Raw genomic sequence first — 18,568 nt, 5'->3', positions numbered from 1 at the left:
GCACAGCAGAAACTAACACAACATTGTAATTTTACTCCAATAAAAAAAAGAAAAGAAAAAGAAAGATTATTCTATATTTTTAAAAAAAGAAAAAAAGAAAAGAGCACCTACTCATAGGAATGACCCACAAGGAAGATTCAGCTCAGTATCTGCTCAGTGTGAGTAGGGAATACTTTGGGGCAATTAATGGTGCTTGTAACGGTACTTGTAACCGGTACTTCTAACAGTGACAAGGGCCTCTAACGCTCAGCAATTCTGTTATTATTTCTGATATTGTCTCCACTTTAAGCTCCACCGCCGGGAAAGACACATTTTCTGCCCTGCCTCCTAAGGGGTGACACTGGGGCTCAGCAGAGATCCAGGGCGACACATCATCTAGGCCGGGTGATCAAAGAGAGAAGGAGAAAGAGATACTCCTTCACCGCAGACAGGCAGGCACTTACTTCAGTGCCGGAGGAAAGCAAATGACCGGAGGCTACATTTCTGAGGAGGGGGCCCCTGCAAGGCCAGCCCTCTGCCCTACACAGCACCGGCCTCCTGTAACATCCGGGCCCATTAACTCATTTCTCTGGGCCCAGGAAGCCGTGTTGGGTGCGTGAGGCTCAGTGTAGAGAAAACGCTCTTTTCCATTCAAAGTTTGCTTATCGTTTGGACTTTGGGGAAGTTTCCAGAATGAGACCAGCCAACCCTCAGTTTCCCGTGTCAGGGCTATGCTTCATCGTCACAGCCAGTCTGTCCTAGATCTCGTGTGTTCTGCCTTTTAGTAATTTCCTAACTGGTTTCCTGGCAATGGTCGTACCCCAGCTCAATGCACTTTGCACTTTGCAGACAGAGCAGCCTTTCTAAATTGTAAATATGACCTCACGTGGCCTCCCACTACCTTCAAGATACCGCCACGCTCCTGGGCATCGCGCACGAGGTCCCTCGTGGTGAGCTCTCCCGCCGCAGCTCCGTCCCTCTTCTCCCCTCCCCGTCCACCCACCCCAGCCGTGCCAGCTCAGTATTCCCTGCATACGCCATGTTCTCTCATGCCTCTGCGGTTTTGTAAATGCTGTTTCCTTGCTCTGGAATGCCCTTCCTCCTGTCTCCAGCGGCCCCATCCTGCCCACCCCGCGAGCTGAGGGTCACAGTTCCACGAGGAGGCCTTCCATAGGCAAACTGGGCAGTCCTTCCCGTGCAGGCAACGATTACATCACGACTGCACTGCGGCATTTATCCTGCTGGAGTGGAACAGTCTACCTCCGTATGCACAGCCCACCCGCCCAAACTGTAACTTCCATGCGGACAGGGGCTGTTTAGTAATTTCCCAGGACTTCAAAGAGTTCCAGAAGACAGTGGGTGCTCATTATAAGCTTGTTGCAAGGCAAATGGGGAAAACCTGGATGCCTAATGATAATATTAATGGAAAAGGCAATAATGCAGAGAAGAACGCAGTGGTCATGATTAGCGTCTTAAATTGTAGAACCAGGAGGAGTGAAATTTGGATCAGCCTCAGGACATATAAGCAATCCCAGTGAGAACTGTAAGCGGAGGAATTCAGGAGCATTCGTTCCACGGAAGCCACATGCCAGGTAAGAGGCAAAGCACGTGACCAAAGCTGAATCCTTGGAAAATCACTGAGCTGTGAAAAGGTCCAGGGTAGATTTGTAACCCAGCACAGAAAAAATGAATTGCTGGGAAAAGGAAAAAAGACATGCCTGAGAAATCCTGAGTCTCAACTCTGCAGAGTGTTTCTTGGCAATTACAGCATCTTATGTATTTGGGAAAAAATCACGGAAAACCAAAGCCACCAACAGCATCAAAGCTCCAAGAACCATTCACAAATCATGTGCTCCCTGTGCTGATTTGCGAATTCAGCCCTGCACCTGAGCTGACTTGATGTCCTTCTTACCCAGGAGAAAAGCCATCTTCATGCCTTATGTATTCAAAAAAATCTTTTCTGATGGTTCGCACCTTCCCAGACACTCCACTCCACTGTGTTTTGAAAAACTGAAGCTAACTTAGTGGGGATACATTTTCACAAAACAGGGCAGATTAAGACAACTCAAGCTAAGTGTATGACTGAAGGGCACCTGCCAGTGGGCTGGGTAAGTCCTTGTTGACAATGGTGTCCTTCCCATCACGATGCTTGGCTTCATTTTGTTCGCCCAACTACAGAAAAAAGCAAACACAATTTTCCTAAAGCTTGCCAATCGCAAAAGACAGACATCTTTTGAGCAACTATGCATAGCATCTATACGACATGGATGTTTGGAGAAGGGGGCTCCACGCCTGTTCATTCTCGGGCTCGTACGAAGCGGAACACAGGGAACACTGCCATTCACTGTGCAGAGCATCTGTCAAAGCTGTATTTAGGGAGCTGAACAAACAGTGAGGGGTCCAGATGCATCCACTCGGAATCACGCAGCATTGCGTCAAATGAAGGAAAGGCATTTTGGTGCAGGTAAGCAAAGAGTCTTACTAACGCATTCCACCCAGTCGAGCCTTCAGCGTTTTCCACGGTGGACCTCACTAGCACCCTTACCCTCTACCTGAATGATGGCAAAGGCAGAGAGAGGTCTGCCCTTGCAGGAGCTGAAGCCATCAGGGACAGAGGTCCACGCACGTCTGTCTCCACCACCACGAGGAGAAGGTGGTGGAACCAGGCATGATGCTCAGGGCTGTGGAATGGCCAAGGGTGGCCAGGAGGAAGCTCATGGCTCGTCATGCACGTGCAACCAAAAGATACAGAGCATCAAGCAAGGGAGTTAAAAGCACACTTTTATCCCCTGGGAACAGTGGGCAGTCTGTCTAGATTTGAGGTGGGGAAAAGAAGGCTAAATTTCCACCAGAATTAACTCCTTTCTCATTAACTCCCCAAAGGAGCAGTGTGGCATTTCTCCCCTTACCTCATGGATTGCCAGCGTGAACACAGAGACAAAAGCCCAGTTTCTTGGTCCCCGAGAAAGCAGTCGGGTCCTTGATGTGAGCGAGTCCTTGCACCTTTGGTTCAAGAGTTGGGATGGCCCAGGTGACGGGGCCCGGGGCCCTGTTCGTTTTTATGAGGCTGTGGGTCAGCTCAGACCGGCTGCCAACTCATCTGTATGCAACGGCTCTCAGAGAACACAGTTTACTTAGAACCGGTTCCAATAAGAGGAGGCGTGGCAGGGAAGTGGGCCGGATACAGCAGAGGTGTTGAGCCGCCAGGGCTAATTACGAGGGATTTGTTTATGGAGCCGTGCTGGAACCAGTGTGTACCTGCTGAGGGTCCCAGCCAAATGCATGCGTGAAGGCTGGATGCTCCCGGATGGGGGCACCGGGGTCCCCGAGGAGCCCTTCCAAAATGTCTCCTGCTCAGGGACGCTCCTCAGTGACCACAGGTCAGGCTGGCCTGACCTTCCCTCGGCCATTATCTGCCACTCTGGTCCCAGTTCAGTGCAGAGCTCTGTAGCCGAGACTTTACAGAAGAGCCCTGTAAAGGCAAGGAAGCCCTGCGGCACAAGCATCTCACTGGGGGTAAGGTCCTAGCTGCTCTCACTCAAGGTCTGCCGTGGGTAGTGAGGGGATGGATGCAATGGACTTGGCACGTACTTGGCATTGAGTGAAGGCTCGGGAAATCAACACACCCCAGTATCTGCTTTCTTTCCCCCTTCCAACCCCACCCCACCCCTTAGGGTCATCTCCCCCTGGTTCATACTTGGTGTCTTACGCCCTCTTGGGCTGTTCTGGTGTCAGGGTTCCTCCCTGTCCTAGTGGCCCCTGTGGACCCTCACTCATTTCACTGCTAGTCACCACTGGAGCGTCAGAAAACAGTTCCCCTAGTAAGCTGTCACTTTGTGCTCGTGGGGTAGCGGTCGGGTGGCCGCGCGGGGCTTGAGGGTGAATGCAGGCACCCTTCACCTTCACCTTCTTGCCAGTCTCCACTGGGCACCTCACGAGATGATCTTAAGTATCAGATTTCACTCCAGTCTAAGTGACTCAAAGAACAGGAGAAGCTGCAGAGCTGGACTGTAGTTTGGAGGCCACGTTCCAGTGATTCTGACACAGGAATACCAGGAGAAGGTATACATTTTGATTTTCGTAAAGATGATAAAATAGAAACTGATAATTACATGAGGAAAGGAAATTGTGTTTTCAAACCTGTATCAGTATCATCAGTTTTATAATAAAGCAAAAAGAATAGAGTAGGTGTAAGTAAAAGAACTTATAGGAGCATTTCCCATATGAAGTTTGATTGTAGGAGACCTATTCTAGGGCGCAGCAGTGCCACGGGAAACAGAACAAGAGGAGAGTTCCAAAGCTTGTGCTAAATACGACTTCTTGCCTTCACAGAAGGTCCCCTGTGGGCAAGCAGTCCCTGCCCCCTCTCCCTAGGCTCAGCCCTCTCTCCAAAGTTACCTCCTTTCTCAATCCCCCACTGTGTGGTCCTCCACCTACCTTCCCTGGCATCCCTACCCCACCCGGGGGATAACCTCCCACCCCAGGTTCCCCCTCCCCACCCCTGAGCAGCACATCGCCCCAAGTCTGGCTGTGGGAAGCATAGGAATGCAGCCTGCAGACGCCCAGTGCGGGGAGAGTGGGCGACCGGGGGCCCTAGCAGCTGCGCCCCATAAAGGCTGAGCACAGGACACACCCAGGGAGCTGGTGGTGGAGAGGGGGCTCCTCCAGAGCAGCCGTGGCTGGAGGACTCGCCTATGGCCACTGGAACCTTCCTTAGACTCCAGGACAGCCTCGGGTGCTTCCACCTCCCCTCCCTCTCTCCTGGGCTGTTCAGACAGGATGGGAGCTGTCAGGGCCACTGCAGGGCAGGCACCGGGTTCACACAGGGCAATCCAGGAAGAGGGCTCTCATCTTCAATTTCAGAGCAGGGGCCCGAAGAGCCACGGTGGGTCTCTGGGCCAGTGTGAGCCGCAGATGTGCCTTTCATTCTCCAATCAGCCTCCAGACAACTGGAAAGCATTAATTCTCGGAGTCAGCACAGAACAGACCCAAAATGAGGAAAATAAACATTTTCTTAAGTGTCTCATTCGTTTGCAAGTCAGGTCCCTCGCAGGATGGAGCCAGGCGTCTCATTATTATGGAGACCAGGTAGTTATCTTACCTCCGTCCTCCCTCTCGTTGCCCCCCAATTCAGAACGGCCCCTGGGGACCATCTGGGACTAAGAAAGAGGCTGTTGCTAAGCAACAGGGAGGGCAGGGCAGCTGCTTCTCCCAGCTCCAGGAGCCTTGGTTATAAGGTGCCAGTGAAGGCGCTTGATCTGATAGAACGCTGCATCTTGCATGAAACCAACATGATTCGTTTTCTCAGTCTCTCCTCCTACCCACGGTCTTCATGGAGAAATTCTGCTCCTGTTCCACCGTCCGTTGCTTCTCCCACCTTTGCGGTCACAGAGGCAATCCTCCTGGGCCTGGCAGCCTGTGACAGTGAGCAGAGTGCCTTTTCCCCGGGCTTTGCCTTGGTCCCGCTGCACTGACCCCGCTGGTGTTCACAGGCATTTATTCCTCAGACACAGCCAGGAGCTCCAACCTCTGCACCTGAGCTGGGGGACCAGAGTCGATGGACTGGTTTTCTTTTTCTTTTCTTTAAAGACAATTGGAACATTTCAAAGATATTATCCCATTCACGACTAATATTCCAACGGGAGCAATTTGGATAAACAGTCGGTCTTTAGAGGTGCCTGTCTGGTTAGGGGATATGCGGCATTCCACTCACACAACAAAGGGCAGCTCACAGCGAGTTCTGCAAGGCTGAGACCAGGTGCAGAGCACACAGCAGGGAAGGCAGGCAGGCCTTGCAAAACGGAGCCAGTTCTGGGTCCCAGGAGTGGGTATGCGATGAATAGCAGGTGAGAGCAGCAAATCACAGCAACACTGCCAAGGCGAATTCTTCCTGGTCTGCGCGGAGCAAGGGGGGACCTGACCCGGGGTGGGCTCCCAGTCTATGCCGTGTCACTTCACGTCATCCTAACAACGTTTGGGAAAGTGTCGTTTTAATCAACACACAGATAAAGAGGGAAAGACTCGTCTCTGGGGACACATTGAGTATGTGACCAGGCGGAGGTTAAATTCACGCCTATATGAGAAGCTCAGGCCCTGACAACCACTGCCTTGTTGAGATGATCAACCACGAGGCGGACACAGTTTCCCGTAGGGGCAAACAGAGGTGCAAGTCTTTGTCCTGCCTCTGCTCTGGTTAGTTAAAAAGCAGTTCTAACTGCACACTTTGGGTAGAGCATATATTCTTGGCAAAGCACTGAACTTATCATTTTGGAAATCAGGAAAGGAAATTTTAAAGAATTGTAAGATGAAAATGCGGTAGATGAAACAAATGTTTATTTTTGCTCCCTCCTGAACTCAACAAAAATGGGGGTTAAGGAATTTTAAAAGGTGAAAATCCACAAAGACAAAGAGCACAGGAAAGGGAACAACAGTGGTCAAGAGAGTTGTACAAAATTCAAGACGCTGGAGAATATATGAACAGGGTAGAGCAGCAAGGGCTGAACACAAGTACCCACCGAGGGACAAGTCAGCCGGCATCTAGGGGCAAGCTGAGCTCTCAAAGCCCAGGGCGTGGGAGCCCAGGCACCCCTGGAGGCAGTGCTCATGTTGGGGCGGAAGACAGGAAAACTGGTTGAAATTCCTTATCAGGAACAAAATCCCCACTCCTAGGATTTGAGAAAGCCAGGGAGAGTGTGGACTGGGGTTCTTCAAATGTAGCTGAGGATGGGGGTGAAGCCCTGTACTGGAGACAGAAGGGGGATTGTGGGAAAATCTTCGCACTGAGTGGAAGACCATGAGTCCCTTCCTGCACACGTTCTTTTTGCAAAACAAGCATATGGACATGTTATTCTAACACAGAGTTGAAATCTATTTTTCTAGCCACTAATCTACAAGCTGTCTCCCCTCTGCACATAAGGGGAGAGATCTCCTGTGTCCCAGGCCACCGCCTTCCTACAGATGTGAGCTGTGTCCTCTGGTTTAGGAAGGGCAGCAAAGGTGATTCCATGACAAGCGAACACATGGCCCCTCAGACAGGCCTCCAGTTCCTAAATGGGGAAAGACAGAGGGACTCTTTGTGGGAACGTGTTCTTTCATCTTTGTGCCTCGATTTTTTCGGAGAACAAGTGTCTGGTGAAAGAGATGTGGTACAGTCTGAACATGTTTGCTTCAGAGGGGAACTAGGTAATCCCACTGAGGTGACAAAAAGGAAAGAACACCGTTACAAGGGCTTCACAATGGAAAGGTTTTGAGAAATCTGTGTGCAAGAGATGAAATGCTTCCCTCTGAAACATTTACTGCCTTTGAAGATGGTAGTGCATCCATGGCTCTGTGAGAAATTCCAGGTCAAGAGACATTTAAAAAAAAATAGGATTGAACAAAGGGAGGATTTTGATGATTCCGTTTAATTCACTAAAATCTTGTCGAGGGCCTTCCTGTAAAAGCCACAGCGCCAGGCACTTGGGGAAGTTACAACATGAATAAAACATGGTCCCTGCCCTTCAAGAGTTTAATGCTTTGTAGGGGAGAAGACATCACAGACACAATAAGGCATAAATTCATGGGAAGTGTCCTGAATAAATGGAAGAAGAGGTTACTTCTGGCTGGAGGAATTGGGGGAGCCTCATATAGATGGTGATGTATAGCTGGATGCTATCAGGAGGGTAGAATTACACTCACTCCTTGGAGTCTGCAGCTAGTTACTTGGCAACTAGCTGGTGGAAGGTGGGAAGTGGATGAAGGAGAAGTAGCTTGGAGGCTGGAGAACAACAGTGAGTTTGGAGCACTTGGAGGACTCGAGGGGAGACACGTCGGTTTAAGAACAGACGTCTTGGCGGATGAGGCAGAAGAGGGGCAGATGGGGACAAGATGGCAGAGGGAGAGGCTGTGCTTGGATTTGACCTTTTTCCACGTTTCCATGGGAGTCACCTGGCTCTAGGGTGAGGGGACGGACACTCAGAATGCAAGAGCCATGGGTCTCAACGTAAGATGATGCTGAGAGTTCTTCTTTGTTTTGTATTTTCTATCTTGAGGAATTTTGCCATGTTTTATCCAGACTTTTGTATTTATGTATATTGCTGCCTATTTTGACATCTCTAGCACATTTCTGACAAATGTAAAATGTTTCCTCCTCTAAGACATAGTGGGGACACATCCTGGAAACCCAAATCTCACACACAGAGTCTCACTCGTGTTCCTTGTAGAGCCCTGCCACTCATACCATTAAACGAGGAAGAAAAGATACCCAGAGGCTGCAGATTTGCCCTCGTTTCTGTTTCTGCCAGGCTTTCTAGAAAAGGAGCCAGCCTTCAGCCGTGCCCCAAGGCCTTCTTGCCCCTCAGGAAAGCTCCCAAGAATAAATAGATGTTAGTTCCCCTGAAGCAAGTGCTACTTCAATACTCAGCAGCAATGTATTTTTCCACCTCCCAACCCTTGACATACATAGAGCACGGCTGCAGGGGGTTCCTTCAGGTGGGCTCCCTGTAACGCCCAGGACTGGATTGTCCTTCCCCTGAGAATGGACGCCTCCCCAGGGCCGTGTGCTTTGAACCCTGTGGGTCCCCATGTCTTCCATCAGCAGGCTGGAGTCAGGGTCCCTGGTCCCATGGTGGAGGGGTTGCTCTGTGACAGCTGTTACTCGGGACGAGCCCAAGAGAGAGGTGTGGCAGGGAGCACTTGGGTAAAGGTAACACAGTAAGTCCCCTACATACGAACCTTCAGGTTGCAAACTTTCAAAGATGCGAACATGTGTTCACATGTCCAATCACGTAAGTTAGTTCACGTGTCTGGCATACATTTTCACGTGCGTGCATCCTCTACAAGTGGTTGTGCTTTTGTGTACTTTACTGTACAGTACTGTGTAGAGTACAGTAGTACAGTATCTCTATTTCAAGCCCAGGAAGTCGAGGAGCAAGCGTAAAAGCAGCGGTGATGTAACTGGTACTATTGTACTTTTCAAGGTACTGTACTGTAAGATTAAAAATGTTTTATTTTTTGTGTTTTTTTTTTAATGTATTATTTGTGTGAAAAGTATTATAAACCTATTACAGTACGGTACTCTATAGCCGACTGTGTTAGTTGGGTACCTAGGCTAACCTTGTTGGACTTACAAACGCGCTCTCAGAACGGAACGCGTTCTATGTAGGGGACTTACTGTAATCTCTTCTGATCTGCAGTTCAAGGCACTTTGCTGTTTGGTCTTGTCTGTGTCTCTGTGAAGGAGGCAGAGATGTATCTTTCTAATCCTCATTTTAGAGAAGAGGACACAAGATCAGTTCCCACAGGGCCTCAAATGCCCTTCCTAAAGGGACCCAGGATAGACTGGGGTTGAGACCAGGCTCAGTTCCTACGTGAACTCGGCTGGCCCCGTATTTTTGATCACTAGACACCAGACCAGCAATCTGAAAGATGTTGTACCCCCATCTCCCGGGGCAGCTGCCTTCTTGGAATGGAAAGAGAGGTTCATAGATTCGCAAACCTCCCGCACTGAAAGGGAACCTAGAGGTCACCTCCTTGTTGCCCACATTTTCCAAGCTTCCTTCCTCAACCACTTCCACCCAGACTCTCCAGCCCGCCGGTAGTCTTCTTAAGAACCTGGCCCTTGGAGCCCAGCTCTGCAGAGGTGACCTCCAACCAGCCCAGGTGGGTGGGACAGGACCATCACCTCTGTCATTCTAGATGTGATGCTCTTCTTTATTACCCTGGGTATAACACATAGAACATGGTCACAGTACAAAAAATCAGAGCAGGAATTAGGGGCAGGCTACCACACAGTATGTGCCGGGGACTTGTTCCTTTCAGTCTGCAGCTAGTTACTTGGAAAAAGCCAGTTGGGATTGTAAAAATTTTATTCTCTTTAATAACAATAATAATTCCACTAAAATTATACAAAGTACATTCAATACTTAAGAGTGGTGGGGCTGGGGAGAGGAAGAGAGGAAGCCAGTTTGGCCTGGAAAGTGATGCTCTTCTCAACGTCCTTCTGCACTCACAGGGTGATTCCTGGTGAGTTCCAGCTGACTTTTGTTTTGTCTTCAAATGGGAATAATCCATTCGTTCCCCCAGCCTGCACAGGAATGGTTCATTTGGGGTTGGCTTGCACAGACCATGAGTTCCGGGGAAGCGGAACTCAAATCCAAGACGAACTCCATGGCGCTGTGGAGGTGTAAATACCGAGCAAATCTCATCAACAGAATTCCCCCCCCACCCCCAGTGTCCTTCCTGTCTTTGAGGATCCAGGAACCGGGCCGAGAACACGGTAACCCTCAAGGAGGAGCCCAGACTCCCCCTCCCAGCGCCTGGGGGAGACCGCCCTGGGCTTGATGGTCAAATTGCAAACGCAGGTTATAGAGAGCGCCCTCTTTCTTTTTTTAAATTTCTTTCACATTTCTCTTCTTTTTGCAGTGTGTGCTTGTTTAATGGGAGAATTCCTGGAAGAAAACAAACCTGAGTAACTTACTATAAGTTTAAAAGAATAAGCATATAAAAATAAATCTTTGCAGATGATATCACTTATATGTGGAATCTAAAGGAAATGATACAAATGAACTTATTTACAAAACAGAAATAGACTCACAGACGTAGAAAATAAACATGACTACCAAAGGGGAGGGGAGGGGGAGATAAATTAGGAGTATGCAATTACCATATACACACTACTATTTATAAAACAGGTAAACAACAAGGACCTACTGTATAGTACAGGGAACTATACTCAATATGTTGTAATAACCTATAAGGGAAAAGAATCTGAAAGAGAACGTATATATGTGTGTATATTTATGTATACACACACATATATACATATTAAATATATATAAAGCTCAATCACTTTGCTGTACACCTGAAACTAACACAACATTAGTTTGTTAGTAAATTAACATACTTAGTAGATTAACTAAGTAACTTAACACAGTAAATTAACTATACTTCAATTTTAAAAAATCATAAAAAATAAATAAATCTTTGGGAAAGGATGAAATATATAGGTCATCCTAGCACTTGGGAGAGAGAGGTTGTCTCGTGGACTGAAGTGGTGAATACAAACAGGGCAGGAAGACAGCCCAAGAGGTCCGGGGGTGGCTTCACAGAAACCCTGCCCTGCGTTCTGAAGCCCCACCGCTTCCCTGGCTCCTGTCCCCAGGGGGCCGCAGGGAAGACAGAGCGCTGCCTCCAGGCTGTCTCCCTGGGCATCTCCACGAAGAATCCCAGACCCCAGTCAGCGGCCAAGTCTTTTTCCCCTAACTCGTGCAGTCTCTGGGGTACTTTTCTTGCCGCTTTTGTGCCTCAGCATGGCTTTCTCTCTCGCTGAACTGATGTTCCCAGGAAACGGGTTCCTCATCCCCCGAGTTCTCTGAGCTCCCAAGCTCCAAAGCTTGAAACCTTGTCCAAAGAATGAATGAACGACCGCAATGGAGTTCCCTCCCCTTTGCCGGGCACAGCCTGCGAGCACAGGATGCCTGTTTCCCTGCAAACCACCGCCATCCCACAAAAGACATTTACTTCTTGGAGTTCCCAGCTGGTACAGGCATCCTGTGGTTTTTCTTTGTTTGCTGCCCTGGCACCCAGTGGTGACATCATATCCACAGAGCAGCCTGTGCCTTCCTTCCCTCGGGGCCACTCAGACACACAGGGGTCCCTATTCTGCACCATGCTATGGCCAAGTGAGCAGAGGAGGCAATTTTCATTTGGGGTAGGGGTGGGGACTTCTGTTTGCTGGAAAGCTACCGAGACAGCCTTGCCAGGACGCAGCCACACATCCATGGGGCGTGAGCGAAGGACGGGGCTGAGCGGCCCTGCCACGCGGTGGTCACAATCATGCCTCCACTCTGAAGACCAAGGGTGGCTCCCTGGTCACGTAGTCTGGCCGATGCTTTTCTCTTAGAGCTACAATCCCTGTGGCAACCAACAGATTCTCAGAGGACCACCCGTAACGCCCTCAGGCATGCCCAGACCCACCGGAAGCCCACAGAGCATGCAGGTCCAGCCAGGACAGCAGAGCAGAGCAGGAAGGGGTGGTGGATGCCTGCCCTTCACACTCGTCTGTTTGGGGAGCAGGTGTCAGGTGGGGACATGGGTGGACGTAGGACCAGCGGGTCCTGCTGGGATCCTTTGGAAGGTAGAGGGAAGGGTGGCAGCAACACTGGCCTGTGGTTTTGTAGAGTTTCAGTTCAGTGTCTCGGACACTTTGTTCCAGATTCTCAGTTGCTCACATGTGTCCCCATAAAATCAAAAGTCAAGACAAGTAAGTTCACACGGTCCCAGCTAGTCACCCCTCTGTTCGTTGAATGCCCCGGGAAGCAGGGAGGGCTGGGCAGGGACCAGACGCCCCTCGAGCCGGTACTTGGCAGGCACTTTGGCCCAGGCTCGCGTATTTATGGGGGTCAGCTTCTCGACTCGGGCATGCAAACCCAGGCTCTGGAAATTGCCAACTTCTACAGTGACGAAGCACAGGTGCCCTGGGCCAGTCCAGTGACCTTGAAGTTGATGCTTTTGCAGCCAAATTAGCCGATCTGACAATCATTTCCTACCGCGGTGACCAGCCCTGCACCTGCTTGCTCAAAGATCCACCCACGAGGAATGCCCTGGGACAATCGTCAGAGCTCGCGGTGCCTACAGATCAAGCCACGACGCCCAGGCCGTCCCAGAATATTAAGAACTTGGATTCCAGAGAGCAGGTCTCACTGGCCTTCCGGCCTGGGCCCCTGCTGTCTCTCGGGCCCCTCAGTGACTTTGGGTGCAAGGTCATGAAGATTTCATTTAGGGGGAGGAAACATGCTTTAGAATAAGGGCCTCAAGCTCAGGGCGACAGCCTCAGGGAGCTCAAGTTAGTAGGAAAAACACTGAACTTGCAGTCAGAAAAATCTGCGTTTGATGTGTGCCTTTGCCCCTTCGTGGCAGTGTCACTTTGGGTTAGTTACATAACCTCTCTGAGTCTCAGCTTCCTCATCTGAAAAAGCACAAATTACACTTGCCTTACACGGTATTGTGTGACAGTGTCTTGTTATTGCTAAACGCTATATGAACATCACTTGCTGTTTTATCATTATGCGGAATACCAAGGTCAAATAGAACCAGAGACTAGGAATCCTGGGTTTAGTTCTAAGTCCTGCACCAACAAATGCACAGCAGAGGCCACGCCGTGCTCCCCAGACTGTGACGGGGGAATAGAGTCAGCTGTCTCCAGTGGCCCCAGGGGGCTGCGTGGGCTGCGGAATTGGAGGTGCCGGGCGGCTGGGACACTCTTTGGAGATCGGGAAGCACAGATAGGGCCTGACCTAGGCTTGGGGACCAGGATGCAGGGCCGTTCCTACCTTCCTGCGAAAGAATCCCGAGGGTGAACTCTGCTCTTTAAAAAGGTCTCAGCACTGCCTATAAAACAACCATCACAGTAGCCTCCCTTTTTCTGTCTGGTCCTTTGCAAAGCACTTTTGTGAACATGACCTTATGTGGTCACTTAAACAAGGGAGAGTAGCTGCAGAAGAAGGTGGGTAATGCTCCTGGCCTCGTGCCTCCGTGTCCGGTTAATAGTCTTGTCCTTGTTACCCCAGCTGCCCTGGAGCAGAGGTGATACGGGCTATTCCCATCCCCACCCCCATCTGTGCAAGCCCCCTCCCGTCCTGACCTCACCCATCCTCCCGGCTCACTAAGCAGGAGCCGGGAGCGCCCTCCCCAGGTCTCCTCCAGTTGTCGCCTGGAAATCCTCAGCGGAGGAGAAAGATTCCACCCGCCACTCTCACCAACAGCCTTGGGGCTCGATTCCTTCCTTTACAAAAGGACACTGGGACGAATGACAGCCCGGTTCTCTGGAGCTAAGGGGAAGTGAATTCTTTGGGAACGATTGCCCAGTGGGTATTTTCTGATGTCACTACAAAAGGAGTCAAGGTGGTCTTTTTCTGTGACCTCTAGAGCTCAACAACGACGTTTATGATTCTTCAATCCCCCAGCAGGTGTGTCCACCATCAGACAGATTTAGAGCATCTCATTCAGAACCCGCCATTTAATAAGTAACCATGTCCCCTGACCCAATACAATCTCGTATTACCAGAGCATCTGGGGAGGGTTTGAGCGGCTGTGGGCAGGGAGAGGGGAATACAGGGAGGAGAGAGTGTGAACCGCTCTAGAAAAATCCCAAGCCCTTGGGATCTTCATGCAGAGAGCGAGTTAATGTATCTGAATTTAAAAACATCCCCCGGTGCACTGTGAATCAGGCACCTTCTAGGGAAGGGCAAGCCTCATTCAACAGACTTCAACATTCCAGTCCATTGAACATGACCTGCCTTCTTGGTCAATAGCCAAGACCAATAATCACCTAGTCCATCTACAATTCATGCCCTTTGCTGGAGTCCAGGTTCACCTAGCAATGTTCCAGTCACGCGCTGACCTCCCCTCTGGCTCCCCCTGTAGGGAGACATGTGTTGACCTCGTGTGGATTCAAGCTCCCAGCAGAGTGAAGAGTGCTCGCTGCAAATTAATGAGTTAACATTCTCGTCTAGACGTTAGGAAGCTAGACCTGAACGGGTGTTGCTGGGAGATGGTTGTACTCAAAAATCAGGTGATTGAACTTGCAAGGGGGTCTTGGCAAATGCTCTAAGCGATGTCACTTTCTGGGATCTCTTGGAAGACAGCCGACTTGACCTCCATGGAGACACCCAAACATCACCGTTAGCTGTGTGTCCTTTCTATATATATACGCTTGCATAACTATTTATTTATCTGCTACCACAAGCGTAGGCATCCCCGTGGGCATGGAATATGGCCTTATTCATCACTGCACATCCAGAACCTGGCACAGGGTCTGCTGCAGAGCGAGGGGTCAACCAATGTCAGTAGGACGGATGGTTCAAAACGAATGAATGACTTGAGTATAAAGACAGTGAATTAAAGAAATGCTTCTACTTTTGCTCTCATCTGCAATCCCAATAAAATAACAAGTTTTTAAACAGGCATTAACCCTTAAAGGTAAAAAGAACCAGACAGGAGACAATAAAAACAACATTTTTGAAAACCAGAAAACAGATACATTCTATGCTTGGACAGGAAAAAACCAGGACCAGCACAATTGACACGTCAGAATCCCCAGAGGTGTAGCTATTCGTAGCACAGTCTGCCTCTGGAGGTGGGGGATGAAGGAAGCAGTTAGAAGGAGGAAGATTGGTTGAGTCTGTTTAGGAAGGATCCTCTCCCTGACTCGGCCCAGGCAGGAAACCTCTCCCGGCCTCCCTGGCACAAGACTGGAGGTTTATTCTCTAGGGTAAAACAAAAGGGCATCTGGATGGAGGGACGCACAGCACCATTAAGGATGGACTTTCATACCCTGAGAAAAACAAGGCTAAGTAAACATACCCATCACAGATGTCAAGGCCCCCAGATCCCGCCCCAACTTGATTCCAGAGGCTGGCAGTCAGGACTTGACCCTCCAAGCAGGAGCCTGAGAGAGTTTTTCCCGAGGAATCTGAATATCCCCAAAGGAAAAATACTATCAGGGGGTGCCTGCAGTGAAATGGTCCAGATAGAGCATCTTCCAGAGTGCCTGACAGCTGTCAAGCCCCATCCTCGGGCCCAGAGCTTCCTCTTAGCAGGTTACCAGGTATCTGCGGAGCTAAAACAAACAGACATGAAAAATTGTCTTGGAGGAAACAGAGACTGCGCAGGGGGAAGAAACCTTAAATGGAAAGGATGCTACCAAAATAATGAACCTTAAGAGAATAATAAAAGGAGGTTCTTGGAAATTAAAATATGGTAGCAAAACCAAAAATCTCAGTGGAACGGTTGAAAGAAAAAGTTGAGGAAATCTACTGGAACATAGAGCAAAACACAAAGAGATGAAACTGGGAGAAGATAAGGAAATGAGAGTTTTCTGAGTTCCGACATCTAAGTGACAGGAATTCCAGAGCAAGAGAATGAAGAAAATAGGAAAAAGGAAACCATCGAAGAAACACAGCAAGAGAATTTCCCAGAATGGAAGGCAATGGTGAAAAGAGCTGCCTAGTGCCCAGCAACAGGTATCAATAGCCCCACACCAACCAGGTCCCATCACTGTGAAATTTCAGAACACTACGGACACACAGAGGGTCTCACTTGTTTTCAGAAAGTAAAAAAAGGACAGGTAAAAGTATCAGGCATGGAACTGGCCCTGGACATCTCAACAACATGATGGAAAGGTGGAAGAAAATGAAGACACCCCTTTAACATTCTGAAGGAAAATGATCTCCAATTTAGAATTCTATGCCTAGCCAAGCTGTCAATCAAGTAAAGTAGAGATATTTTCAGATAAGCAAAGTCTCAGAAAATTTACCTTGAATGCTCTCTTTCCCACAAAACAACTATAGAATGTGTTCCTCCAAAGTGAGAGAGCGAACCAAGGAAGAAAAGTTCAGGAGACACAGGAAACAGAGGATGTGATACAAGAGTGGGGGGTGGAGGGAAAAGAGATGCCGGAGGCCAGCTGTGCATCAGCAGAGGGCAACCTATCCAGACCAAAGGGAGTGGATGGCTCCTGGGGCGATTTCTCTAAGAGATGAAGTTAATAGGACACATTACGTACCTGGACATCTTGAGAGGAGATTGAAACCGTAGGTGGAGAATTTTCCTTGAGACTGGCAATAGAACAAAGAGAACCAAGAAAATTAGTGACTCCACGGAAAACTAAAAGTTGTGCAGGAAAGAAAAAGTAGTCTGGCTTACTGCACGGATCAGCTATGAGTAGAATTTTGTAGACTTGATAACATTAAACCTGAATATTATCCAAGGAGAATGGCGATACCACTCCACTGGGAGAACGGAACGTGGGAAGAGTGTGCACAGGTGGTACGGATAGGGGAGGAAAAAGCTAAGTTCCATCTTCAGTGATAGCCTCTAAGAGCGAAGCATCTAAAAGTACGACTATAAACATGGTACTTAGACACAATGGGTAAAATCAAGGGGAAAAGATAACCGAAGAGGAAAGATGGTAGCCTCTGGAGACTGAGAGAAGGAGGAGGAGGAATTCTGACTTTTTCGCATCAAACTAGTTAGAACAATGTGAATAAAAGCATATGTCACTTTAATAAAACCAAAACTAAAGGTTAAGATGAATGAGTCAATAAGGTATTCTACCTACTGAGAAATCCTTTTCAGCCACTAGATGGTGCTATTGGTCACTTGTGGAAACTGCCAGAGCAAGGCCAGTGCTGGCTGGCCAGTAACGCTATGGTGTTTTCCATAAAACAGAATAAAGTGAGATTTGATCAATAAAGATAGGAAGGAAGTAAAGTTGTTTGTTTTCTTTTATCTTCAAATATTGTCCCTCTCATGGAGCAGGAAGAAAAAATTATTTGCTCCTAGTGTTGCAATAATTGAAAACTGGAATCTGGGGACAAAATCCAGAGTCCTCTGGCTGTTGGGTTTCCCCAGCCTCTAGGCGCACAGGCGGTGATTTAATAAAATCAACTGTGCAGTCGACTGTGGTAAATGTCTCCCTCGGGCACCTGGGCCCAGACTCAGGAATAAGAGGAAACTCAGGAACGGGAAGCTGTTGTTAGAAAAGCTGAAGCTACAATTGTGCTACAGCCAGAATTCCATGAAAGTCCCTGAAAGGTGATCTGGGATCCACTCCCAACAGGTAGATGCTTATCTACTCGGGGAAGCAGAGGCACCGGCTTGGCGATCAGGCATGAGCCCGAGGCACATTTAGCATGACCTGCGAAGTTACTAGTGACAACTGGAAAGCCGGAGCAGTGGCTTTTACCCTCAGCTCTACTGTCCCTGATTTTTCTGGCTCTGCGGTCAGCAGGAGCTGTGGGTACACGTTTCTTGCACCCCTGCTGTGCTGAGCCCAAGTCTTTGTGAGATAAGTACCATTTAGTAAATATTTTATTAGAGATGGAATCTGGTACACCGCCCACTCTGAGGTCTTGCCACCCTCATCCTTTCAGGGTGGTGCCACCACACCGGTCATTCTGATCACAACACTCTGTCCCCTTCTGTACCTGCCTCCTCCTCCCTCCCCCCAGGTGTGAGCATGGCCCCCAGCTCTGGCCACATCTCCTATCCCTCTCCGCCCTCCTCCGAATATCTAAACTGGCCTCAGAGTCCCAGTCTCCTCCTCTCCGTAGATGGCATCCCAAAGTCTACACCTCTGTCCCTGATTCCCTCAACCCCAGACGCCCACTCCCTCCTCTTCTCAGACAATTCCATGTGGGCGACCCGCCCAACCTTTGGTTAGCACATACTCTGTCTAAAATCACACTCTGCATCTCCGCTTTCCAAGCCCCCTCTTTCTCTTGCCTTTCGTATTCCCATCATCAGACATGCATGCATTCAGTAAGCATTTGCTGAATAAAAGAGATGGTGCCAGACTCTGTGAATTTCACGGATTTGAAAAAGCAAGGTCGTCTGCCTCAAGGAACTTAGAGATTCCAGGTAGAGGAAAGAGACAGGAAACAGACGCCCCAGCACGCGGTGATCAGAGCCGTAGTGCGGGGACCAGAAGGGGCTCCGTGCGCACAGGGGGAGGCCAGCCTCAGGGCCCCCGGGGATTCTGGGAAGCTTAGCCCAGCTCAGCAGCAAGCCCAGCTCTACTCCTCTTCTCCCTGTTCCCTGGGTGCTGTCA

The 18,568-nt window shown here is 49.3% G+C and overlaps 1 protein-coding gene across 5 annotated transcripts in view; it reads right to left on the bottom strand.

Annotated features, from left to right (window-relative positions):
* KCNJ1 (potassium inwardly rectifying channel subfamily J member 1) overlaps positions 1 to 13,451 on the bottom strand; it is a 40,820-nt gene extending 27,369 nt beyond the window's left edge. For 2 of the 5 annotated variants that reach the window (XR_014267875.1, XR_014267876.1), the window contains exon 1: positions 2,889 to 13,451. The gene's annotated coding sequence lies outside the window, so the exon portion shown is untranslated. The remainder of the gene's footprint in view (positions 1 to 2,888) is intronic. The other 3 variants (XM_082476288.1, XM_082476287.1, XM_082476290.1) reach the window with 3 other exon arrangements.
* Between the last annotated feature and the right edge of the window lie 5,117 nt (positions 13,452 to 18,568).

The sequence above is a fragment of the Balaenoptera physalus genome (genome assembly GCF_965194825.1).
Source record: "Balaenoptera physalus genome assembly, chromosome: 10".
NCBI lineage: Eukaryota > Metazoa > Chordata > Mammalia > Artiodactyla > Balaenopteridae > Balaenoptera > Balaenoptera physalus.
The sequence above is the reverse complement of the archived record's forward strand: the minus strand, read 5'-3'. Positions and strand labels throughout refer to the sequence as shown.